Source organism: Oncorhynchus kisutch, linkage group LG1 (genome assembly GCF_002021735.2).
Source record: "Oncorhynchus kisutch isolate 150728-3 linkage group LG1, Okis_V2, whole genome shotgun sequence".
In the NCBI taxonomy this organism is placed as follows: Eukaryota; Metazoa; Chordata; class Actinopteri; order Salmoniformes; family Salmonidae; genus Oncorhynchus; species Oncorhynchus kisutch.
This window is the reverse complement of record NC_034174.2, coordinates 58,831,015-58,857,757: the sequence shown is the minus strand read 5'-3', so window position 1 is coordinate 58,857,757 and position 26,743 is coordinate 58,831,015. Positions and strand designations below refer to the sequence as shown.

At 42.7% G+C, this 26,743-nt stretch overlaps 1 long non-coding RNA gene across 1 annotated transcript in view; it reads left to right on the top strand.

The window, feature by feature from the left end:
• The window catches only part of LOC109896733 (uncharacterized), a 31,328-nt gene extending 21,267 nt beyond the window's left edge, over nt 1-10,061 (top strand). Inside the window, exon 2 of the long non-coding RNA XR_002256144.2 lies at nt 9,125-10,061. This is a non-coding gene — a long non-coding RNA (uncharacterized LOC109896733). The remainder of the gene's footprint in view (nt 1-9,124) is intronic.
• Nucleotides 10,062-26,743: the final 16,682 nt, after the last annotated feature.

The following is a 26,743-nucleotide window of genomic DNA, read 5'->3' as shown; positions in this document are numbered from 1 at the left end:
TATCAACACGCGTCGGGTTTCCTTCGTGCTGTAAGAGCGAGCGACTGCCAACTCGTGTCGGGCTGTCTCAACTCTGCCTAGACAACCCCGCGCTCTCCAAGGTAAAAAGGTGTGTTTGATTTAAGGCGTTCCAGTTTTTCTAACACTAATTGTATCACTGGTAACCTAGTCCTGTCACGTAGTTCTCTGTTGTAGCACCAGAGAAACGCATTTCTAAACCACATATTTTTTAGCCTGTTAAACATCCACACCACGTGTTGTCGTTTCCTGATCATGCAGTAGTATTTTAGCTGTAAAAACAAACATACCATTGGTTTTCTATCACGTTGCACTGCACCCCTCATCCTAACTAACAAATCTACATTGCTTGAGCCCATTTGTTCTGTGTCTGGCCGCCATTTTAGCTCAAGGGAATATCTTATAATTAACCACTGGCACTATCCCATTATTAGAAAGTGTTTCTACTCCAAAATAATAATTAAAAAGCTGAACCTACCATAAGCCTCACTACAAAACCAACAATGGCTACTGCACCCCCAATCACAAACGAACAGAGAAAATTGATATGGACCAAAGCTTTTGATGGGAAATCAGGCATGACTAGGACACCATCCGTGGAGGAAAAACCCCATCAAGCCAAAAAGGATCCCCGCCTATCCAAGTACGTCAAGTCCCAAGCAGGCAAGAAAAATACATTGTTACTGGACTGTTATGCCACTTCTACACAGCAAGAAATGATAGTGCAAAAAGAGAGTATTAACTCTCCCGAACCCACCCCTAAAGAACCTAGCCACCCAAGGAGTGTACTGAATCGAACAAGGACACCATCTCAATTTCTCCACCAAGCATCACCACCCGAGAAGAAATACCACCTACCAAGGACAAAACGGACCCGATAGCGCTCCACGAAGTACTAGTCCAGCTCCAATATCTTGCCAGCGAACTCAGCAAACATACCCAATCAACCCCTCTTGCCCCCTTTGCTCTCCAACTACAAGATACCCTCATGGAAATGGGCACGGCGCTTGTACACGGTGATACCACAGCAACTAACCCTCCACAAGCTCTACCTCAATCTCCACCTCAAGATACCTATTCTGATATTGTCACTCAGAATATGGGAAGCTGCACAGTAGCCACCCACTAAAACAGGCCAGAAGGGAAAGCACAAGCGACAGTGATGCCCTCCCACCCCCTTCAAACAAAGACATCTACAAAGAAATCCTACGCAATAAACCTAATATCCAGCTGCAAAAGCTCATCCAGATGAGAAGAGGTGGAATCCTTGTATTTGTCAAGGATATCCACTCCCTGAACTCCCTCCTCTCCCCCTGGCCCACAGGGGCCTTTTAATGGGACAATGATAAAGTGTAGGTTGGCACAGAGAGGAAATCAAACCACCCAAGACAACAAACCCACTAAACAGCTTATCATCAAGGGCATCCAAATGGAAACAACCAGCGACGAAATCCAGCAGGAGCTGGAGAGGCAGCGCATTACAACCACTAAAGTATACAGGATCGTCAGCCGAGCCACACAGCAACCGACCACTTTCATCCGTATTCACCTCGGCAACCTGGACGACGCGCCTGGCCTACTGCTAGAGGGATTCTACATGAACTACTTCCACTTCAGGGTGGAAAAAGCACGGCCACCCACCACCATTATCAAACAGTGCTACAAATGTCAAGAATTTTAACCACGTATCCACCGACTGCAAAAACCAGGTCAAATGTCTGCGATGTGCCTCAAAGAGAAAAATGATGCCAGCTGTGCCAACTGTGGCGGCACACCATCCCACAACACCAAGCTTCTCCGGCTCCCAGCCTCTCACCAGCACCACTCACCTGCAGGAGGATCTGAAAGAAATATGCGGAGATGAAGAAATGGTAGAGAGAGTTATGGACAGCATAAGGAAACACAGAGATGGCCCCTCCTCTTAAGGCTGTAGAAGGCAGTTCCAAGTTAACTACACTCCAAATGGCTACTCCAATAAATGTTCTACATATCAACATCAGAGGGTTAAGGAGAAACAAGCAGGAGCTGAAGCAACTTCTTCTAGAAAAGCAAACCAGCATTGCCTCTATCAACGAAACCTTCCTAAGTACTAATGCAAGATTCCGTATTCCTGGCTTTAACATTCTAAGGAAGGATCGACTAGAGGGATGCAGAGGGGGTGTGGCACTGCGTTTAAAAGAAGGAATAGAGTACTCTGAAGCCGTTTTCAACCTCACCAAAGAAGAACTCAACAACAATGAGTACACTGCAGCGAAAATACGCCAAAATGCACAAACTACTCTTCTGGTAGCCACCCTATACTGTCCAGCCGCAACAACACCAACAACATTGATCACCACCCTTGCAGACAACATCTGCCACACCATCATAATGGCAGATTTTAAAACCAAACACCGACTTGAACTGTAATACCACAAACACATCGGGAAGAGTATTAAGGGATATCCTCGACAGCACAAACCTGGCCATCCTCAACACCAACGAGCCCACACACATCCATTCTTCAAACTCCATGGCAGACATCCTTGATCTTGTCCTCTGCTCCCCAGACTTGGCTGCTAAGCTTCTTAGCTTCTCTGTCAGCCACGACGAGGGAAGTGACCACCTTCCCGTCCTTGCCTCCTTCTCTCTCCAACTCCAACAAGCACCCGAAAAGCAAAGATACAACTACAAGAAAGCAGACTGGGAAAAATACAGAAATTGCATTACAGACAAGAAAACAAATATTGCAGTAACAACACAGAACCCCAAAGATCTGGACCAGCTGGCGGTGAGAATAGGGAGTATCCTCATCCAGGCCCGGGAAGAGAACATCTCACTTACCACCACCAGACCACTACAACAACAACTCCCACCACATATCCTCAGACTCATCAAGCAGAAAAGAAAGATCCGGAGAGACTTTATTAGAACAAGAGCACCCAACCTGAAAACAGAAGTTAATCGGTTGCAGAATCACATCAGACATCAACTCACCCTCCACAAACAGAAACAGTGGACTGCCTTCTATCACCAGCTAGATACAGACACCAACCCCCGGACCTTCTGGCAAAAAATCAAAACAATCAATGGAGACAAAACCAATAACATCATACCTGTGCTAAAGTCTCAAAACCAACTCATCGAAGACAACGAAACAAAAGCAACATTATTCAGAAACCACCTACAAAATGTTTATTCTTGTCCCGATGATCCTCTCTTTGAGAAAGACTGGAAAACCATCGTCGACAGAGAAATGCAGAAAACAGTGTACACCTCAAATCCGACACCAGCAGACCATCCCCTCACCCGCAAAAAAACAAAAAAAACAAAGCACCAGGGGAAGACAACATTGACAGCACACTCATCAAACAAGCACCTGACGAATACCTGCACCTTCTTTCCAACCTCTTCACAGCATGTCTCACGGAAGGCTACTTTCCCCTACCTTGGAAATCTGCAGTTGTCGCAAAGACCCATACAACGTCACAAGTTACAGACCAATCAGCCTCCTCAGTCATGTCGGGAAGCTGTTTGAGAGAATACTCACCCAAAGACTGAGCGGCCACACCGAGGAAATGGGCCTCCTTGGAATCCACCAAGCTGGCTTCAGGAAAGCAAGATCAACCACCGATAACATTCTAAGACTGTCAGAGGACATCCTTCGGAACTTCAAGAAAAAATAACTTACTCCTGGCGGTTTACTTTGACATAGAGAAAGCATTTGACAAGATGTGGCACAATGGACTGTGTTACCGTCTCGCAGACTCCAATCTCAAACTACCGCTCTCCATCAGAAACATCACCAGCTTTCTCCACAGCAATATCCTCACCCTTCACCCCGGAGGCAGTTCTAAGCCCTCTACTTTTTCTACTCTACATATCATATCTACTACCCTCCACCCACCATAGGTCAAGTCTCACAGTTTGCCGATGACCTCTGCTACTGGTCCAGCTCCAAATGTCCTCAACTTGCTGCAAAAAAACTCCAGAAGTCTATTGAAATGATCGAGTCGTCGTCTAACATGTGGCGAGTAAAATTGAACCCACAAAAGACTCAATGTGTCCTCTTCACAAGAAGCACCAGAAAAAAACAGGAAACCAATAGATCTCAAACTCTACGGTGAAACAATAAAAGTAGAAAAAGAAGCAAAATTCCTTGGAGTCACCTTCCAGAAGAACATGCTCTGGACAACCCATATAGCGAACATAGAAAGAGAGAGGGACGAAAAAGACTAAACCACCTAAAAACGTTGTGCGGAATAAAATATGGAGCCTCACCTCAGACAGTGCTGAAAGTCTACATCAGCTACATCCGACCCCTCTTTGAATACACCCTGCCAGCCTGGATAACAGCTTCACCGCAGCAGATGAATCGGCTACAGATAGTCCAAAACATGGCAGCAAAATGGCTTACAGACTACCAAGATACATCAGCAACCGCTACGTTAACAGCATATCTGGACTGACATCAATCAACGGCCAGAAGTTCATAAACAGAGCCACTCAAGGAAGCAGTGGGACAGGCCAAATGGACCACAGATACACCCATGTCCATAATGCTGAAGCTGACCTAGAAGAGAGGAAGAAAAAATACAAATAATACAAAGGAAATTGTGTGTATGAAAATGTGTAGATATATGTGAATGCACTCCTTAGCACCTCCACCCCTCTCCCCATGCACAGCTGTGAGCTATAATAGCACTGTAATATAGTTACAGGAACTATTTCCCTCATCCTTCCGCCCGAACATGGCTAGCCATTTCACATCGGTTACACCAGCCTAATCTCGGGAGTTGATAGGCTTGAAGTCATGCTCTATCAAATCATAGACTTAACATAGTAACACACAAATACGAGCCTTAGGTCATTAATATGGTTGAATCCTGAAACTATCATCTCGAAAACAAGACGTTTATTCTTTCAGTGAAATCCAATTCTGTATTTTATCCAACGGGTGGGAATCCATAAGTCTAAATATTCCTGTTACATTGCACAACCTTCAATGTTATGTCATAATTACGTAAAGTCTGGCAAATTAGGCGGCCCTAACTGTTGCATATACCCTGACTCTGCGTGCAATGAACGCAAGAGAAGTGACACAATTTCACCTGGTTAATATTGCCTGCTATCTTGGATTTCTTTTAGCTAAATATGCAGGTTTAAAAATATATACTTCTGTGTATTGATTTTAAGAAAGGCATTGATGTTTATGGTTAGGTACACATTGGAGCAAGGACAGTCCTTTTTCGCGAATACGCACCGCATTGATTATATGCAACGCAGGACACTAGATAAACTAGTAATATCATCAACCATGTGTAGTAGTGATTATGATTGATTGTTTTTTATAAGAGAAGTTTATTGCTAGCTAGCAACTTACCTTGGCTTACTGCATTCACGTAACAGGCAGGCTCCTCGTGGAGTGCAATGAGAGGCAGGTGCTTAGACTAGTTAACTGTAAGGTTGAATTCCCGAGCTGACAAGGTAAAAATGTGTCTTTCTGCCCCTGAACAAGGCAGTTAACCCACCGTTCCTAGGCCGGCATATAAAATAAGACTGTGTTCTTAACTGACTTGCCTAGTTAAATAAAGGTGTAAAAAAAAAAAAATTGCCAAATCGGTGTCCAAAAATACCAATTTCCGATTGTTATGAAAACTTGATATCAGCCCACCTCTAAATAGTAGTGTAATACCAGTTACAGCACTATCTCCCTCATAGTGCCAACTGTAAAGTTTGGTGAATTAGGAATAATGCTCTGGGGCTGTTTTTCATGGTTCGGGCTAGGCCCCTTAGTTCCAGTGGAAGGAAATATTAACACTTCAGCATACAATGGCATTCTGTGCTTTGTGGCAACCGTTCCGGGAAGGCCTTTTCCTGTTTCAGCATGGCGAGGTCCATACAGAAGAACTCGACTGCACAAAGCCCTGACCTCAACCCCATCGAACACCTTTGGGATGAATTGGAACACCGACTGCGAGCCAGGCTTAATCGCCCAACATCAGTTCCTCACCTCGCTAATGCTCTTGTGGCTGAATGGAGGCAAGTCCACGCAGCAATGTTCAGATATCTAGTGGAAAGCCTTCCTAGAAGAGTGGAGACTGTTATAGCAGCAAAGTGGGGACAACTCCATATTAATGCCCATAATTTTGGAACGAGATGTTCGATGAGCACATACTTTTGGTTGTGGAGTTTGTTGCTAGTTAACCTGCCAAAATACCAGCTTAATCAAATGCAACCACGGACTGTTTGCTCATTCCTGTTGCTCTAAGATGGAAACTCGGCGCTAAAGCATGTGCCAATTAAATCAACAATTAGTGGTTGTATTTGATTAACCTTTATTGAAAAAGTATGTATTTTAGCAAAGAAAGGCACACAACTACAGAGGACAAACATAAGTACAAGGTAGGCAGGCGTTTCATAATTATAAAATTTTGAAGTATTGACCTTGGGCTAATCATGTAGTCAGTTAGATTCCACAAAGCCTGGTCTCTGCTCCCCTCTGTTGGTGGAGTCATCTGAAACTTCCTTCACCCTTGGAGTGGAGTTTAAACTGTCCGCTATGTAGGCCTAATTATGTGCACAAGCACAAATCACCACATCTGTAATTTATGTCCCGTTCATATCTGCCATGTCGGTCATGTTTTTACACTGCACATTGACCAACTAAGCCCAAAAAGATATTGTATTTGAAAAGAACAATCATTTCATGACATGACGTGACATTCATTTCATGACATGACATCATTTCATGACATTGAGACACGATCTCAAATGTGAGAATGGTGTCGGAGGGGATGGTTGCCGTTTTACGAGCTCCTGGCCAATTGTGATATTTTGTGGGGGTTTTTAAACATTGTTTTCTATGACCAGAAGCTCTTTTCGGTCATAAGACGGTATCAGAAACAATGTACAAAATAATTTACAAACAATGTGAAAAGACGCCGAATTGGTTAGCAGACTGTAAAACGGCAGCCATACCTTCTGGAGCGATTTGATCACATTTTTTAAACATTTGTGGATAGACTTTCAACTCAAATACTATATATACAGTACGAGTCAAAAGTTTGAACACACCTACTAATTTCCAGGTTTTTCTATTTTCTACATTGTAGAATACTAGTGAAGACAAACTATGGAATCATGTACTAACCAACAAATCAAACTATATTTTATATGAGATTATTCATAGTAGCCACCCTTTGCATTGATTACAGAAAATAGTAAAAATAAAGATAAACCATTGAATGTGTAGGTGTGTCCAAACTTTTGACTGGTACTGTATATTTGTCAAAGCCTGGCCTAAAACCTAAATCAAGTGCGCTGTTTAGGTCTCGTCTGCAGGCTTGGGGAATATTTTAGGACGTCTACTATTGGATCGCTAAAATAATGACTATGATCACATTATTACCAAAGATGGTTGGGTATGACTTAGAAACTTGGGACCCAAGCTCGGGTTATCGCCTGGACATGTTGAAATATCTTAACGTCTAGATTTTGGTCATATGAAAACACAATTGAACATTTTCATAAGGCATTTGGTAGAAGTAAATGCATCCATAAAAATATAATTTAATCTAAAATAACTTTAGCTTATTTTCATGAATTTAGTTATCTTGAAGCCCATCCACAACAATATGAGAAAGTATATGGGGCGGCAGGTAGCCTAGTGGTTGTGATTGTTGTGCCAGTAACTGAAAGGTTGCTAGATCGAATCCCCGAGCTGCCGTTCTGCCCCTGAACAAGGCAGTTAACCCACTGTACCTAGGCCGTCATTGTAAATAAGAATTTGTTCTTAACTGACTTGTCTAGTTAAATAAAGGTAAAGCAGAAGGGTCATCACTTTCACCAAAGATGAGCTATTATATTGACAAGATGGTCAACTGACCCCTAACAATGGAAATAAACTCAGCAAAAAAAGGAATGTCCTCTCACTGTCAACTGCATTTATTTTCAGCAAACTTAACATGTGTAAATATTTGTATGAACATAACAAGATTCAACAACAGACATAAACTGAACACGTTCCATAGACATGTGACTAACAGAAATGGAATAGTGTGTCCCTGAACAAAGGGGAGGTCATTTCTGGGGGGAATGGCCCTAGCCCTCCGTTCCAGCAAGGCCCAGATGTGCTCAATAGGATTGAGATCCGGGCTCTTCGCTGGTTTCATCAGACCAGAGAATCTTGTTTCTCATGGTCTGAGAGTCCTTTAGGTGCCTTTTGGCAAACTCCAAGCAGGCTGTCATGTGCCTTTTTACTGAGGAGTGGCTATTGTCTGGCCACTCTACCATAAATTCCTGATTGGTTGAGTGCTGCAGAGATGGTTGTCCTTCTGGAAGGTTCTCCGATGTCCACAGAGGAACTCCCTGACCAAGGCCCTTCTTCCCCGAATGCTCAGTTTGGCTGGGCGGCCAGCTCTATGAAGACTTTTGGTGGTTCCAAACCTCTTCCATTTAAGAATGATGGAGGCCACTGTGTTCTTGGGTACCTTCAATGCTGCAGACATTTTGTGGTACCCTTCCCCAGATCTGTGCCTCGACACAATCCTGTCTCGGCGCTCTAAGGACAATTCCTTCGACCTCTTGGCTTGGTTTTTGCTCTGACATGCACTGTCAAATGTGATACCTTTTATATAGACAGGTGTGTGCCTTTCCAAATCATGTCCAATCAATTGAAATTACCACAGGTGGACTCCAATCAAGTTGTAGAAACAGGATGTACCGGAGCTCAATTTCGAGTCTCATAGCAGAGGTTCTGAATAGTTATGTAAATAAGGTGCGTATATATATATATATATATTTTCATAACTTTGCTAACATTTCTAAGTCTGTTTTTGCTTTGTCATTATGGGAATTGTGTATAGATTGATGAAATTTAATCCGTTTTAGAATAAGGCTCAAGTGAAGGGTCCTGAAGTTTCCGAATCTTGCGATAGTGGACTTTGAAGTTGAGTTGAGCGTAGATTTGGGGGTATGTGTATGACTAAGAAGTGACAAAGAATTCAGCTTTTTTCTCAAGTTTGAGAAGTAATTGAAAATTGAATTTCTGTTGACTTCCTGAATTGACCCCAACCCTGATGTCTAAAGGCTGAATAGATAATATCTGCTCCATTCTTCCCTTCAGACTCCCTGCAACCCGCTGTCTCTGAAGAGGATGTTCCCTTTGAGCAGCAGCACTGTGAGCAGGAGTGGAGCACCAGACTGGGGCAGGAGGATCTAGAGCCCATACAGATTAAAGAGGAACAGGAGGAACTCTGGACCAGTCAGGAGAAAGAGAAGCTTCAAGTGATGGAGGTTGATATCATAGAGTTCAAATGCACTCCTCCTTGTGTGAAAAGTGAATGTGATCAGGAGGATCCACTTCAGTCCTTGACTCTTCTTGAAACCCAGACTGTGGAGAACGGGGAGAGTGACTCTAAACCAGTGGATCTCAAACCTTTCGGCAATGCGACCTCCCTAAATAATCAAAACAATGACTCCAGCCACACCACATCTAAAATAAAAACTATGCTGCAATGACTGTGCTGAAACATTCGCTCTGAAAGCTGACCTGCAGAGGCATTTGACTCTCATCAAGATGAGACCCAGGGAATGCCGATTCTGCAAAAAACACTACAATTCCACCTGTAAAGTGAAAGCCCATGTCCGACTCTGTCACGTGGAAAAACCCTGCCCCATTTGTGGCAAGACCTTCAAATACAAAGGGGTTCTGTCCAGGCACATGATTACTCATACAGGAGAGACAAGAGAGAAACCATTTAGCTGTGGTGACTGTGGGAAGAGCTTCAAACGCAAGCAGCACCTAACCAACCATGTACGGACTCACACAGGAGAAAAAAACATTTAGTTGTGGAGACTGTGGGAAAAGCTTCATTCAGAAGGGAGATCTAACCGAACATATTCGAACCCACACAGGAGAGAAACAACATGTCTGCTCAGTATGTGGTAAAGGATTCACTCAGAAGGCTCATCTGGTGAGGCATGTAAATAACGTCCACAAAGAAAGAAAACAGGACGAAAATGGGAAATAGGAGAAAGATCTTCTGTCAGAAGATTGTAATCTTACCTACCAACCTTGTTAGCCAAATGTTTTTTGGAAAAGTCGAAGGAACTACGGTTTGAGTCCTGGCCGGATTAGTTTTTTCTTCACCATGTCATTCAAAATCCAGCCCTGCCTAGGTCTTTGGTGGCTTAAATTGCTTATCTAGCTAAATATATTGTTTCTGAACTGTTTGATATTTCTTCCTAATCGTGTTTCTTTAAATATATTTATCCAGCAGCATACCACCCTGCATACCACTGCTGGCTTGCTTCTGGTCAGTCCCTGGATGGGAGACCAGTAGGAGGCACTCTTTCCTCTGGTCTAAATAATATCCCACTGCCCTTTGTTGTAGGGTGCCGTCTTTCGGATGGGACGTTAAACGGGTGTCCTGACTCTCTGCGGCCATTAAAGATCCCATGGCACTTATCGTAAGAGTAGGGGTGTTAACCCTGGTGTCCTGGCTAAATTCCCAATCAAACCATCACGGTCACCTAATAATCCCAAGTTTACAATTGGCTCATTCATCCCCCTCCTCTCCCCTGTAACTATTCCCCAGGTTGTTGCTGCAAATGAGAATGTGTTCTCAGTCAACTTACCTGGTAAAATAACAGATAAATAAATTATATTTTTTATAACCACAGTAAGGAAAGGTGATAGATAGCCTATTAATGTTTGTCAGGGGCCATATTTTAGTCCTGTTTTAGGCCTCTCAAATATGTACAAATACATCATACAAGGGAGCATATGTGTTCCATTATCTGTATAGTGGACAGAAGATTGCTGTTCAAGGTCATGTATATTAACATGTAGAGGGAAAATACTGAATAAAAATAACCTGTTAACTCTATCCATCGTTTAAGGGAGCCTACAACACGATATACTCTAAAAACATTTGTCTAATTCAATTTGTGCAATCAAAATAGTTTCTCTTAAAACTATTATCCATGAGTGCTGTATCTATGTGGTATAGACCTACATAATTTTATCTATACTCAAGGGTAGAAGCAAACCGATAAAGCAACTTAAGGGTAAATGGGAATTTGTGCAGATATTTATGTCAATAGGGTGAGAGTTGTCCCACTTTTAAAAACACAATGGCTGTTTATTACTTGCCACATCAGGCTTGTTGTTTGGGGGGTTACAGTAGGTTTCCAAATTCTGTAGAATTACCATGTCTTTAAAAAGAAATGTGCCTGCCAGTCATTGCATTGAATCAAGTCCAGGGTTCAACATAGTAAGGACTCAAAACGTACTTATTAATTTATCTAAGGTAACATTGGAGGGCCAGTTATTATGGTCAAGTCGTGGAGATGCGGAGAGGTACAGTATGTCTTATGAAAAAGATGTGTGTTTTGACACAAAGATCAACTGTACTAGTTGTTCAGATTTTGATCTTGTCCCATCTTGATTACTGTCAGGTGTTGGGTTCTGAGAATATGAAATGTTACTTATTCGTGTCACTGATGGAGTCCTAAGGTTGAGGGTCTACAACAGAAGTTAAGGGTTATAGGAGGAAGGTATATAGTGGGTGCAACTAAGCTTGGAATGTGTTGAGTGCAGAGAAGTGAATACATGTGGCAGGCATTGATAAGGGGAGACGGGTGGAGATCTTAGAAACTAACAAACCACACATTGGTGCGGCTGGCTTCTGGGTTAAGTGGGCATTGTGTTAAGAATGCCCACTAGGTGTCAACAGTCTTTAGAACCTTGTTTGATGCTTCTACTGTGAAGGAGGGGGAATGGGAGCTGAATGAGTCCGAGGTCTGCCAGAGTGGCATGAGCTGACCACCCGCGTTCACGTGAGTGTTAGCTTGCGTTCCATTGAAGGAATTCTCCGGTTGGAACATTAATGATAAAAACATCCTAAAGATCGATTATTTCCATCGTTTAACATGTTTCTACGGACTGTAATGCGCCTCATGATTTTGGATTACTAGGCTAAACGTGTGAACAAAAAGGCGGTATTTGGACATAATTGAACAAAACAAACATTTATTGTGGAACTGGGATACCTGGGAGTGCATTCTATATTGCTATTTCTGACTTCTGTTGACTCCACAACATGGCGGATATCTGTATGGCTTGTTTTTGTGTCAGAGCTGTACTCAGATTATTGCATGGTGTGATTTTTCCGTAAAGTTTAAAAATAATCTGACAATCTGACAATCTGCATTAAGGAGAAGTGGATCTAACATTCCATGCATAACAGTTGTATCTTTTAGCAATGTTTATTATGAGTATTTCTGTAAATTGATGTGACTCTGCAAAATCACAGGATGTTTTGGAACTACTGAACATAACGCGCCAATGTAAACTCAGATTTTTGGATATAAATATGAACTTTACCGAACAAAACATACATGTATTGTGTAACATGAAGTCCTATGAGTGTCATCTGATGAAGATCATCAAAGTTTAGTGATACATTTTCTCTCTATTTCTGCTTTTTGTGACTCCTCTCTTTGGCTGGAAAAATGGCTGTGTTTTTCTGTGACTTGGCTCTGACCTAACAATTGTTTGGTATGCTTTCGTCATAAAGCCTTTTTGAAATCGAACACTGTGGCTGGATTTACAACAAGTGTATCTTTAAAATGTTGTAAAATACTTGTAATGTTTGAGGAATTTTAATTATGGGATTTCTGTTTTTAATTTGGCACCCTGCAGTTTCACTGGCTGTTGACGAGGTGGGACACTAGCGTCCCACATACCCTAGTGAGGTTAACCAAAGCAGGGCCAGTTTATTAGGTACACCACCCTTGTCACGGATGGGCTATTGCAGCAGGCGACCACACAGGGTTCCACTCCTAACACTGGACAACTGAGGAGTGGAAAAACATTGCCTGGAACATGACAGCGAGGTCAGTTTACTTGAGTGGCCAGCACAGTCCCCAGACCTCAAACCAATAGAGCAGGCTGTTCACAGCATGAATGTACCGCCGTCCAATCTGCAACTACTGCGTCAGCATGGACCAACATCCCGTGGAAAGTTTCCCGACACCTTGTAGAATACCCCGGATAACTCAGGCTGTTCTGGAAGCAAAGGGAGTACGACCCGGTACTAGATGTGTGTACCTAATAAACTGTCCGGTGAAGGTATGTTATTGAATTCAAGAATCAATTGGTTGACCTATTTCAAGAATTTAAATGGTAATTTTACAGATTTCCAGATCCCAGAATGTAGATTTAATCTTTAGTCAACCAAATTACTGATATATCAGGAGAAGATAGCCAATTGACCCTTCACTAAACTCTACTCGAACAGGGATTAACCAATTTTGGTCTTTTGTCGGAGTCTTGACCGATGCCTTGGTGGTAAGTAATGGTTGCTAAAGTACACAATTGGACAAAGAACATTTTAATAAATAAAAAAGTATACCAGTTTAATTTAAGGATCCAAAAATTGACAGCTGTGCCACACATGTTGCAAAATAGTTAGGAAGAGATATTTGATGTGCTGATTCCATGGCACATGGATTCAAAACATTTCAATGTAAATTGCAACCAATTGAAAGTCATTTTTTTGTGGGATACAACCATCCCAGCTCTGCAGATTTTGCTGTGAAGAGACAGAATCATTAGATCACTTACTTGTTTTGGTACTGTCCATATGTAACATCATACATTTAGAATCTAGGCAGGAAATTGTTTTTGGTCGCAGGTTCAAGAATGGCAACATTTACCCGGAGCCAACTCTGCAAATAGCATTGCTTGGTGACTTGAAAAGCCAGTCAATCAATCAATAATATAATAATACTTAATTTACAACCTGTGGAAACTATGAGGACAGAAAGTTGGTTTTCAGATCGATATAGAAGGGAAGGGTTGTGGGTAGCTGAAGGGTGGGACTAAAAACAAAAAAAAGGTAACTAATAAAATATCCGTAAAATGTATACTATAAGTATTGTTGTTCATTAATTGCCTCCAATTAGGGGAGGGGTTGTAGGGTTAGGGATAAATCATAAATAGATATGGGGGATTGGAAATTATGCAGACAATTACATTTATAGAACCCACAATCTATCTCCAATAATAAAGCTGATCTATTACCATTTTTTTTTAAATAAAAGACATCCGCAGTCAGACTACTCCAAAATCAATAATAAAAAATCATTTAATTTGTGAGTGTTCTCAAAGCTCTACATAGGCAAAAATAATAATAACAAATCCTATAAAACATTGTACAATTAGAATCAAGGCAGGAAATAGGAATTGTAGGCTAGGAATAGTACAGTTGAAGTCAGAAGTTTACATACACTTATGTTGGAGTCATTAACTCCCTTTTCAACCACTCCACAAATGTATTGTTTTAACAAACTATAGTTTTGGCAAGTCGGTTAGGACATCTACTTTGTGCACGACACAGGTCATTTTTTACAACAATTGTTTGCAGACAGATTATTCCAGTGGGTCAGAAGTTTACATACGCTAAATTGACTGTGCCTTTAAACAGTTGAAAAATTCCAGAAAATGATGTCATGGATTTACATCATTTGAGTCAATTGGAGGTATTTCAAGGCCTAGCTTCAAACTCAGTGCCTCTTTGCCTGACATCATGGGAAAATCAAAACAGGCAAGACCTCAGAAAAAATATTGTAAACCTCAACAAGTCTGGTTCATCCTTGGGAGCAATTTCCAAACGCTTGAAGGTACCACCTTCATCTGTACAAACAATAGTACGCAAATATAAACACCATGGGACCACGCAGCCGTCATACCGCTTAGGAAGGAGACCCATTTTTTCTCCTAGAGATGAACTTACTTTGGTGCTATACGTGCAAATCAATCCCAGAACAACAGCAAAAAACATTGTGAAGATGCTGGAGGAAACAGGCACAAAAGTCTCTATATCCACAGTAAAACGAGTTTTATATCGACATAACCTGAAAGGCCGCTCAGCAAGGAAGAAGCCACTGCTCCAAAACCGCCATAAAAAAGGCAGACTATGATTTGCAACTGCACATGGGGATAAAGATCGTACTTTTTGGAGAAATGTCCTCTGGTCTGATGAAACAAAAATAGGACTGTTTGGCCATAATTACCATTGTTATGTTTGGAGGAAAAAGGGGGATGCTTGCAAGTCGAAGAACACCATCCCATGAAGCACAGGGGTGACTGCATCATGTTGTGGGGGTGCTTTGCTGCAGGAGGGACTGGTGCACTTAACAAAAAAAATGGCATCATAAGGCAGGAAAATTACGTGGCTATATTGAAGCAACATCTCAAGACATCAGTCAGGAAGTTGTAGCTTGGTTGTAAATGGGTTTTCCAAATGGACAATGACCCCAAGCATACTTCCAAAGTTGTGGCAAAATGGCTTAAGGACAACAACGTGAAGGTATTGGAGTGGCCATCACATCGCCCTGACCTCAATCCCATAGAAGATTTGTGGACAGATCTGAAAAAGTGTGTGCGAGCAAGGAGGCCTACAAACCTGACTCAGTTACACCAGCTGTCAGGAGGAATGGGCCAAAATTCACCCACCTCATTGTGGGAAACTTGTGGAAGGCTACCCGAAAAGTTTGACCCAAGTTAAACAATTTAAAGGCAATGCTACCAAATACTAATTGAGTGTATGTATACTTCTGACCCACTGGGAATGTGATGAAAGAAATAAAATCTGAAATAAATCATTCCCTCTACTATTATTCTGACATTTCACATTCTTAAAATCAAGTGGTGATCCTGACCTAAGACAGGGAATTTTTACTAGGATTAAATATCAGGAATTATGAAAAACTGAGTTGTATGCATTTGGCTAATATGTATGTAGACTTCAACTGTATATGAAAACATGATAATGTTTTCTTCCCAAAACTAACCAAAATGATAAATAGCATTGAGTCTTACATATGTTAAGGAAAGACAGAATGAGAAGAAGGCAGTGGGAAGGTAATCCAAAGAAAAAAGATGAGTAGGCGGCTGGTACGTTGCAATAAACTTTAGTTAACTCTTAACAAAAGAATACATACGGGAGCAGTCAGCCTAGTACATTAGGAGGCACAACTGCAACGAGTTTTGATTACTAGAGTGTTCCTCTGGCAGTATGTGACAAACAATCAATGTAATATTAATACAACTTTTTTGAAAGTATAAGGTGTATACATTGTCTCCTTCAAACCTGGAAAAAAAGTTACATCATAGCCGTAACATTATATACATATATTGCAGTGGCTAAGGTTCCAACACTCTATAGAGCCTTTTCAGCTAGGTTCCAAATTGTTTTCCCCATTTAAGTACTTGAGAGCAGCTGGTAACTATCAAGTGAACGTCATTCACTCTGGTAATAATTTTGTTGATTACATTTGAGAAAGCTAACTATAGCTATAACAACAATGAAAGTACAATAATGTAACGATAGCTTACAACAATTGGCGCCTCTGTAGCCATCTAACGGTAGCTAGGTTAGCCAATTACAAATTAAGTCATTACAGAGCATCATAAACACTGGGTCAATACTGTGAGTCATTGTTGTTTTTTATCTATGAAAATATAAGGTTACCTTCTTGTTTCTAGTGTAGCTTTTGCAAGTCTTATTGAAATTCAAGGACGGTCTTGACTGTTTTCGGAGCTGCAATTGCAAGGACCCAATGACTGTATATATGAAGGAAGGACATTGGCCAATAAGAATTGAGATATCTGAGTGCAGCCAGCCGGGAAAATTATACATTTTTACATTCAGCCCAAGAGCACAACAGCCACTTTGGCCACAGCATTAAGGCCACATAAGGGGGTGGGAAATTCGAGGCCTGGTCCTCACTGACCATCCCTCACCATTTTTCCTATGGACAGCAGATGATTCCTGTGAATTGATTTCACTTCGCCAGTGCCTTTCTCTAGTTGTAGACGGGTAGATCAGGAATATTGGTGACCACAACATGTGGTTCAGGTTTTCATCTCTTGGAGAGATTGGTCCTCCCCAGTTTCGGATCAGTACTCTGTCGTCCACCTGGAGGTCCTGCATCCCGCTGGTCATACAGCCGTTTATTTCTGAGGTTGTCTATGGGCAATCAGGCTTCCTTCCCAAACATCAAGAAGTATGGTGGAAATCCAGTGGCATAATTTTTCATTCAGTTGTACGCATGGACTTGACCTTCTGACTCCTCTTAGCATTGCTAGAGGAGTCCAGTTTTCCCAACATGTTGAGGAGTGTTCTGTTGAAGCACTATGGCTGAGGATCATCTTGGGGGTGGTACGGTCTTGGGATTCGTCAGGCGTAGTCCGGAACTTCTTGATTCCCAGCATTTTCATTGATGAGTCTGCTCTTGAAGTCTCAGCCTTGGCTAGAGTGAACCCCGGACAGAAATACCTAAGGATCCACAAACAACTCACAGAGGACTTTGGCCACAGTGGCAGCCTTCTGGTCTCTTGTGGAAGATCTGGGCGTATTCTGTTCAGTAGAACCCATCTTTCACCAGAGTTGTTGTTCTATCAATGTGCATATGCCCCATTTCATCAGGCAGTGGGGGCAGGATCAGGGTAAGGTAATTTTCATGCAGCACCCAGTACACTACTTCCCCTTTCAGTACAGGGGGAGATTAAGGTGGTTCCTCTGTACTGAGCTGTTGGGTGCTTGGTGGAGGAGTGCCGTCTGAAATCCAGGGTCACTGTTGTGCTTGAATGAGGTCTGCTTCCTTCCTGGGCACCTGGAGTTTGGCGGTACCCCAAGTAAGTTTGCCACACATGCTGGCAGGTCTTCCTCATGCAACTTCTGACACACTGTGGTGACTTCCTTGGCCGGTACTGACAACTTGTCTTCAGGGCTGGGTAGTGAATTGGTTCACTTTGAAAGGGCTTCAGCGTCAATGTTGATCTTGCCCGGGTGGTACTGGAGACTGAAGATGTAGTTGGCAAGGCTGGCCAACCACATGTGCCCAGTGGAATTGAGTTTGGCTGTGGTCAAGGTGTAGGTGAGGGGATTGTTGTTAATACATGTAACAAAACTGGCCCCAGAAATTGGTCCTGGCATTTCTAACACACCTCCCTTGAGGCCCCCACACCGGTCCATTTTTTTTTTTTTTACCTCAAGGCATCTATTTAGCCAGATAATTTTGAGTAAAAAACCCAAGTTGGACAGCCCATCTGGCATTTGCCAAAATGGTGGATGTCCAGTCCACCCCTGCCAGAGCCAAAAATTCCAACCAATGAACCGGACACCTCTTCTCAGATCCAGCATAGTCAATCCTTGGAATGGTGTATTGATCAGGATAGTCCATTTGTTCAAGGTTCTGTAGTTCACACACATCCTTATGGCTCCATGTCTTTCTGGCCACTACAATAGGAGAGACATAGAGACTTTGTGACAGAAATGATTCCAGTCACCAACAGCTCCTTCAGGTTCCTTCTCACATCCTCAATGTTCACTAGTGCAAGCCTTTGAGATCTCTCTCAAAGGCTTGAGAATCTGAAAAGCCAGATGCTATGGATCACATCCTTGGCTAGTGATAGGGGAATCCCCAAATCTAAAATCATGGGGTTCACGGCAGGCTGAGACTCTAAGGATGGAGGTGTGGAGGAGGTTCAATGGTTAATACCTTGGCCAAAACTGTCTTTTTGCCAGTACTATTTCCTTCTTGGTAGTATTACATACTCTGATAGACAGCACGACGTCACTTCAGTGAACGAACAACCCCCCTGGCAACGTGTCTTCTTCTGTGGCCCCACACTGCAGGGAATGTATACATCAGAGTCAGTTGAAATAGTTGAAGCCTCTGGCCCCACCCACTTGACTTCACCAAGCTGGATCATCATACAGTCCCGGTTTCTGATGTAGGCCATGGAAAACATAGAGTGGATGGTCAGTACGTTGCCGTGGTCTCTTCACACAGCTGGCTCAGGCACTGATGGGATGGGAACCCCGTCCTGGCATTTGGTCTCTGGACCCCAGCTACGTCCTCAGGGAATTCTAACTCAATGACCACATAGCCACAAGAAGGGCAACTACTGTCACTGAGTCCCCATATAGCTAAACCCTCTACAGGCTTCCAGGCAAGTGCCCCAAGTGTGCTTGAAACCAGTCCTAAAAAATATAGTAACTTAGGAGACACTATCTCACAAGTCTATGATTGCTATGGCTATGACAAATGACTAAAATGGAAATGTAAAAAAACGACCGATTGATTTGAACTAGAACGACAGTAGCTGGCCCGACAAGCCCCTGGGGCAGCGGAGCTGAAGAAGTCAAACTGGGAAAGGCCTTCAAGGTGGAGCTGTTTTCTACAGTGGGGGCCACAGTCTGCTCAATTACTGTGCCTCATTGGCATTTCCTGATGGTATCCACACACTGTGTATTCATGGATGTGAAGGGAAGCCAGGCTTCCCCGAATAATTGACCCAAGAAAAAAATACATCAAATAATTTATTTCGTCCCTCTGTGTTTTCATAATTTTCCTTCAATTCGTAAGAGGCTGATTGTATCTCACCGGAGAAAGCGAAACAGCGCCCCTCTATCTAATGCTGTCTGGTCATAAAGAGTATAACATTGTTTTGCCTCCCGTAGCATTGAGCGCAAGGGAAGCCAGCGAGCATTTGGCTTCTCTTGATTTAACATGTAGGACAGCCACATATTTAGCTTACATAGATTGGCCTAAATAGTTTTTGGCATCTTTTAGTTGTCACTGTATTAGACTAAGCAATAAGTGATTTGATGATGTTGAAATGGTGCTGGAATAGGAGTCAGCTCCTGTTTTCTTTGCGACATGTTTTAAATCAATATTTGTTTAGTGGTCTGAAAATGTTGGAAACATTTACTTGCTTGATCATGCAGTAGGTTGCGTTTGTGGACTTCATTGGACAGCGGTTGCTTTCCGGTTTCGTGATGAAGCTTATTCTGCCACTGTCTTCTTATTGTCTCTGCCTTAGGCCTAAATATCACGGTCGCAAGAAAAATGTACTAACAGGTTATAGAGCTAACAATGCAATTACGGCATTTTTTTCTGTCTTGGGTTCCCCAGTGATTTTACCCACGCACACCTACTGTCCACATCTGTCTGCAACAGTTGAAGTTGTTGACTGAGTGTGGCCTATTCCTGTCTCTTACCACTCTCTGTTGTGGGACAAGGCCGGCTGTGCTCCGGTGACTCTTGCTCCTCTGCTGTTTGTTTTGACTGAGGAGTGATCCCGGAGCTGATCCTGCATAGTATAGGTTTTTATACTCACCCCTTCCTTCTGAAACTGGTGGGGACCCAGAGTTCATTTACATTTGAGTTATTTTGCAAATGTGGGTTAATAGGGGGCTAAAAAAATACAAATGACATCAAATTGTATTGGTCACGTACACATGGTTAGCAGATATTAATGTGAGTGTAATGAAATGCTTGTGCTTCTAGTTCTGACAGTGCAGTAATATCTAACAAGTAATCCAACAACTACCTAATACACACACAAATCTAAAGGGGTGAATGAGAATATGTACATATAAGTATATGGATGGGCGATGGCCGAGGCGGCATAGGCAAGCTGCAGTAGATGGTATAAAATACAGTATATACACGTGATATGAGCAATGTAAGATATGTAAACATTATTTAAAGTAACTAGTGATCCATTTATTAAAGTGTCCAGTGTTTGGGTCTCAATGTAGGCAGCAGCCTCTCTGAGTTAGTGATGGCTGTTTAGCAGTCTGATGGCCTTCAGATAAAAGCTGTTTTTCAGTCTCTCGGTTCCAGCATTGATGCACCTGTACTGACCTTGTCTTCTGGGTGATAATGAGGGCAGGTAGTTTGCCCCTGGTGATGCGTTGTGCAGACCACACCACCCTCTGGAGAGCCTTGCGGTTGAGGGCAGTGCAGATGCCGTACCAGGCTGTGATACAGCCCGACAGGATGCTCTCGCTTGTGCATCTGTAAAAGTTTGTAAGGGTTTTGGGTGACAAGAGAAACTTCACCACATTGTCTGTGATGTGTACGCCCAGGAACTTTAAAAAACTTTCCACCTTCTCCACTGCTGTCCCTTCGATGTGGATAGCGGGTGCTCCCTCTGCTGTTTCCTGAAGACCACGATCATCTCCTTTTGTTTTGTTGACGTTGAGTGAGAGGTTGTTTTCCTGACACCACAATCCAATTGCCCTCACCTGCTCCCTGTAGGCTGTCTCATCGTTGTTGGTGATCAGGCCCACTACTGTTGTGTCAATTGCAAACTTGATGATTGAGTTGTAGGTGTGCATGGCCACGCGGGCTGTTCGTGGGTGAACAGGGAGTACAGGAGAGGGCTGAGCATACACCCTTGTGGGTGCCCAGTGTTGAGAGGCAGCGAAGTGGAGATGTTGTTTCCTACCTTCACCACCTGGGGGCGGCCCGTCAAAGTCCAGGACCCATTTGCACAGGGCGGGGTTGAGACCCAGGGCCTCCAGCTTGATGATGAGCTTGGAGGGTACTATAGTGTTGAATGCTGAGCTGTTGTCAATGAACAGCATTCTTACATTAGGTATTATTTTTGTCCTGATGGAATAGGGCAGTGTGGATTTGTTGGGGTGGTACGCAAACTGAAGTGGTTCTAGGGTGTCCGGTAAGTTGGCTGTGATATGATCCTTGACTAGCCTCTCAAAGCACTTCATGTATCTTGTTACAAAATACAGTACATTGGATTGTTGTGAAATACAAATGACAAAACTCAAAAGTAATCAAAATACGTGTAAACAGAAATACTTCCCATCTCTACATACTCACAGTTATGTTGTCCGGTTGTTGACTCAACACAAACCCATCTTGTACAGCTGGTTTAGAAGGGGCTGTTGCCGGGGGTAGTCGGTATATATTACTGTAAGTGTTCCTAGAATGATCTTTCCCTCCTTTCCTCCTCTGTTTGAGCAGGATGACGTTTATCTTACCAGACACTGATCTCAGAACAGTCCTGTATCTCCTTCCCTCAATGGTTAAGGGCTCTGTCCCAAATGGCACCCATTCCCTGTATAGTGCACTGTTTTTGGATCCATGTTTACAGGCAGCTGCAGCCCATTTGGGATACAGACTCTTTCTCTCTGAAGGGTCTAAACCCATCTCTCAGTCAGACCACCCTAAACCAATCAAAAGTCACTCTAATAATTTTAAATCAATCAAAAGTATTGCTGGCCCACACAACCAAATCAGTGTGCCCCGGTCAAGTGTCTCAAAGCCCCTCCCCTCTCTCCCTGTGGTGTCGTTGCAGGTGATAATGGATGACTGTCATTTCTGGCACCTCTCTGCACACACAGCACGAACACTCACAGACACGCCTGCATATTGGACTCGTCACACACACACTCTGATGGTCCTGCTGTTTCACACACACACTCTCTGTATCACTGTTCCACACTCACACACATGGCTGGTGTCATGCTCTGGGTTACTCTACTCCATCTACTCTTTCTTTCAGGTGAGTGGTTGTTATCCTTTTTGAAGCCTCGGGAGCACTCTCACATACACTGTAGTAAAACAAATATGCGACCAGCTGCAATAGGATTGTGAGTTTGCTCAACATTTGGACATATAGCTGAACCAACACACATTCTCAAGTTGAATTTTAGGTTGAGTGAACATACAATTCTACATGAGAATGTATTCTACCTTATTTGCATATTTCCCAGTGTGCCTTGCCTATAGAGTGAATTGTAGTTACCACCCATGACTGTATTTGTTAGCTACAGAGACATGGTTGTTATATTCAATGACCTTCAGGTCTGTAGCCTTTTCCAAAATAAGTGTTCAAGTGAATATATTATCATTAAATTAAACTCTTTATGATAATACATTATATGTGCCACACTGTATTGTATTCAGTCAGAGTTGATATGGCTAATTTGTGTTTGTCAAACTGTAGATTTTTCGCTGTTTGTTTTGTTAATACCAGATGAAACCCCCAATGTATTTCATAATCTGAATGTTTTATTGCCAAATTCAGAGTATAGATATTAATCTGATGAAACATAGCAACGGAGCACTTTTACATCAGTTCAGTGGAAGCTAACTTGTAGCGGCACTATCAAATCCCCCCTCAATTCCGAAATCATTAATAAATTGCAAACTAGCTAGCTATATACTTTGAATCAAACTGCAATAGGCTATTTAACCGCATGATTTCCCTGTTTGCTAAATCAAAGCTACTGTAGCGCATCATCCACGGGAAAATAAAAACGTTTACCTCAGGCTACACACTCTCTCCACTCTTCAGATCTGTCAAAAGCCCTTTCACTGTCACTACTGCCTACACCGTGGCTAGTTTAGCTTTTTACTGCATCGATGGATTCCCGGGAGAGGGAAATCGCTACATTTTTAAATAGTACATTTGTGCTGGAAGCTGGTTCAGACGATCAGTAGCGTCAAGTTATTGGCACCTGAGCCAGAGAGCATTTCCATCAGCGACTCCACAGACTAAACAGACACTGACAAGCCCCTCGAGGAGGCAACCGAGGAACACCAGCCGTTAATGGTGGATCCGTCAATTACGGCGCTTCAGTCAGTCGAGGGAGAATGCAGTATGTCAGTGATCCTAGGCAGGAAATTGAAAAGGCTTGTGAGTTCAGGTGCACTTGCAAGTCCAATGAAGAGAAGCCCTGGTGTTTGCTTTTTACCCCCAAGGAGATGGTCAAGAGACCTGACCAGATGTATTATCTCACCAATGGTAAGTGTTTGCCATTCAACTATTAGTCAAGTTTCATTGGCTGTGAGTAATCTGTCATTTTATTTTACCTTTATTTAACTAGGCAAGTCAGTTAAAAACAAATTCTTATTTTCAATGACGTATTGTGTGTGTGATGAGGCACAAGTAGACTGACTAGCTACCTAATGTATTAAAGCCAAGTGTGTGTATGTGTAAGAGTGAATATGTGGCATGGGAGAGAGGGATAGAGCAAGAAGTGTGGGATGTAGCTAATAACTTATGGGTCCTGTGTGTGTGTGTGTGTTCACGCATGCATTTCAATGAGTGCAGGTTATGTGTAGTTGTATTGGCTGGAATAGATTATGACGATGACTGAAAAACATCTAGTGCTCATTGGCAAGATCGCTGGTTCCATGAACCTCTGCAAGGATTCAGTCATGTCGAAAAGGAGCAAACCAAAGAGAAACAAAACATCAGAGGACATCATATTTCCTTGATAGTGAGCAAATCTGCAGAGAAACATTCAAGTTCCTACACGTGCACCTTTTCTTTAAGATGAATACAACTTTGTTTTCCGTTTATTATTGGGGATGCAACGGTGTTCATGAGGTATTTAAGAAAGAATAAGTAGTAGGCTGTATCATGAATAGAAAAAATAGAGCTGAGAAAGTATTGTGCCTTTTCAGCGCATGTTTTAAATAATGTGTTTTCTAGTTTAATAATTTTGACTGATATAGCTCTACAATTAACATGGTGTGGCGGTCATCGGACATTCAGAAAATCTTCCACTATGTCGACAACTTCGCCGATGTCACTCCTAGGACGGATCCCTGGATTTAAGAGGGCAGACATTTGGGTGCTACTGACATTTGAAACCAAGTCCTCTGTAATCAAATGGATTTATAAATCTCTTTTTACATCAGCAAATGTCACAAAGTGCTTATACAGAATCCAACCTAAAATCCCAAAGAGCAAGCAATGCAGATGTAGAAGCACGGTCGCTTGGAACAACTTCCTAGAAAGGCAGGAACCTACAGAGGAACCAGGCTCTAAGGGGTGGCCAGTCTTCTTCTGGCTGTGCCGGGTGGAGATTATACGAATACATGGCCATTAAGGCCAAATTGTTCTTCAAGATTTTCAAACATTTATAGATGACCAGCAGGGTCAAATAATAATCACAGTGGTTGTAGTTGGTGCAACAGTTCAGCACCTCAAGAGTAAATGTCAGTTGGCTTTACATAGCCGAGCTTTCAGAGGTCAAGATAGCAGATGCGGTAGAGAGTGAGAGAGAGAGAGCGTTGAGAAGATCAGGTCTGGGACAAGGTAGCATGTCCAGTGAACAGGTCAGGGTTCCGTAGCCACAGGCAGAACAGTTGAAACTAGCATGTCAAGTGAACAGGTCAGGGTTCCATAGCCACAGGAAGAACAGCAGAAACTAGATCAGCAGCATGACCAGGTGGACTAGGGAAGGGGACAGCCAGGAGTTGTCAGGCCAGGTAGTCCGGAGGCATGTTCCTAGGGCTCAGGTCCACCAGGAGGAGAGTGAGAGGGACATTACTTACGATCACACAGGACACCAGATAAGACAGGAGAATTACACAAGATAGGACAGACTGACCCTAGCTCCCCGGCACACAGAATATTGCATCCTGCAGACAGAGACAGGGGTGGTTGGGGGACACTGTGGCCCAGTCCGACGATGTGCCAACCAGGCAGGATATAGCCCCACCCACACCACTAGAGGGATATCGATAGTTGAAGTCAGAAGTTTACATACACCTTAGCCAAATACATTTAAACTCAGTTTCATAATTCCTGACATTTAATCCTAGTAAACATTTTCTGTCTTAGGTCAGTTAGGATCACCACTTTATTTTAAGAATGTGAAATGTCAAAATAATAGGAGAGAGAGATTTATTTCAGCTTTTATTTCTTTCATCATATTCCCAGTGGGTCAGAAGTTTACATACACTCAATTAGTATTGCCTGTAAATTGCTTAACTTGTGTCAAATGTTCCGGGCAGCTTTCAACAATTTTCCCACAATAAGTTGGGTGAATTTTGGCCCATTCCTCCTGACAGAGCTGGTGTAACCGAGTTAGGTTTGTAGGCCTCCTTGCTCACCCACTGATGTTCTATAGGATTGATGTCAGGGCTTTGTTGTCCTTAAGCCATTTTGCCACAATTTTGGAAGTATACTTGGGGTCATTATCCATTTGGAAGACCCATTTGCGACCAAGCTTTAACTTCCAGATTGATGTCTTGAGATGTTGCTTCAATATATCCACTTAATGTTGCATCCTTACGATGCCATCTATTTAGTGAAGTGCACCAGTCCCTCCTGCAGCAAAGCATCCCCACAACATGATGCTGCCACCCCCGTGCGTCACAGTTGGGATGGTGTTCTTCGCCTCCCCCTTTTTCCTCTAAACATAACGATGGTCATTATGGCCAAACAGTTCTATTTTTGGAGCAGTGGCTTCTTCCCTACTGAGCAGCCTTTCAGGTTGTCGATATAGGACTTGTTTTACTGTGGATATAGATACTTTTGTACCCGGTTCGTCCAGCATCCTCACAAGGTCCTTTGCTGTTGTTCTGGGATTGATTTGCACTTCTCGCACCAAAGTACGTTCATCTCTAGGAGACAGAACGCATCTCCTTCCTGAGTGGTATGACGGCTGCGTGGTCCCATGGTGTTTATACTTGCGTTCTATTCTTTGTACGGATGAACGTGGTACCTTCAGGCATTGGGAAATTGCTCCCAAGGATGAACCAGACTCATGGAGGTCTACAGTTATTTTTCTGAGGTCTTGGCTGATTTCTTTTTATTTTCCCATGATGTCAAGCAAAGAGGCACTGAATTTGAAGGTTGGCCTTGAAATAGAGCCCCAGGTATACCTCCAATTGACTCATATTATGTCAATTATCCTACCAGAAGCTTCTAAAGCCATGACATTCTTCTTTGGAATTTTCCAAGCTGTTTAAAGGCACAGTCAATTCAGTGTACTAGTTTTTTAACCACTCCACAAATTTCTTGTCGGTTAGGACATCTACTTTGTGCATGACACAAGTAAACTTCTGACAAACTGGAATTGTGATACATCTGTCTGCAAACAATTGTTGGAAGAAT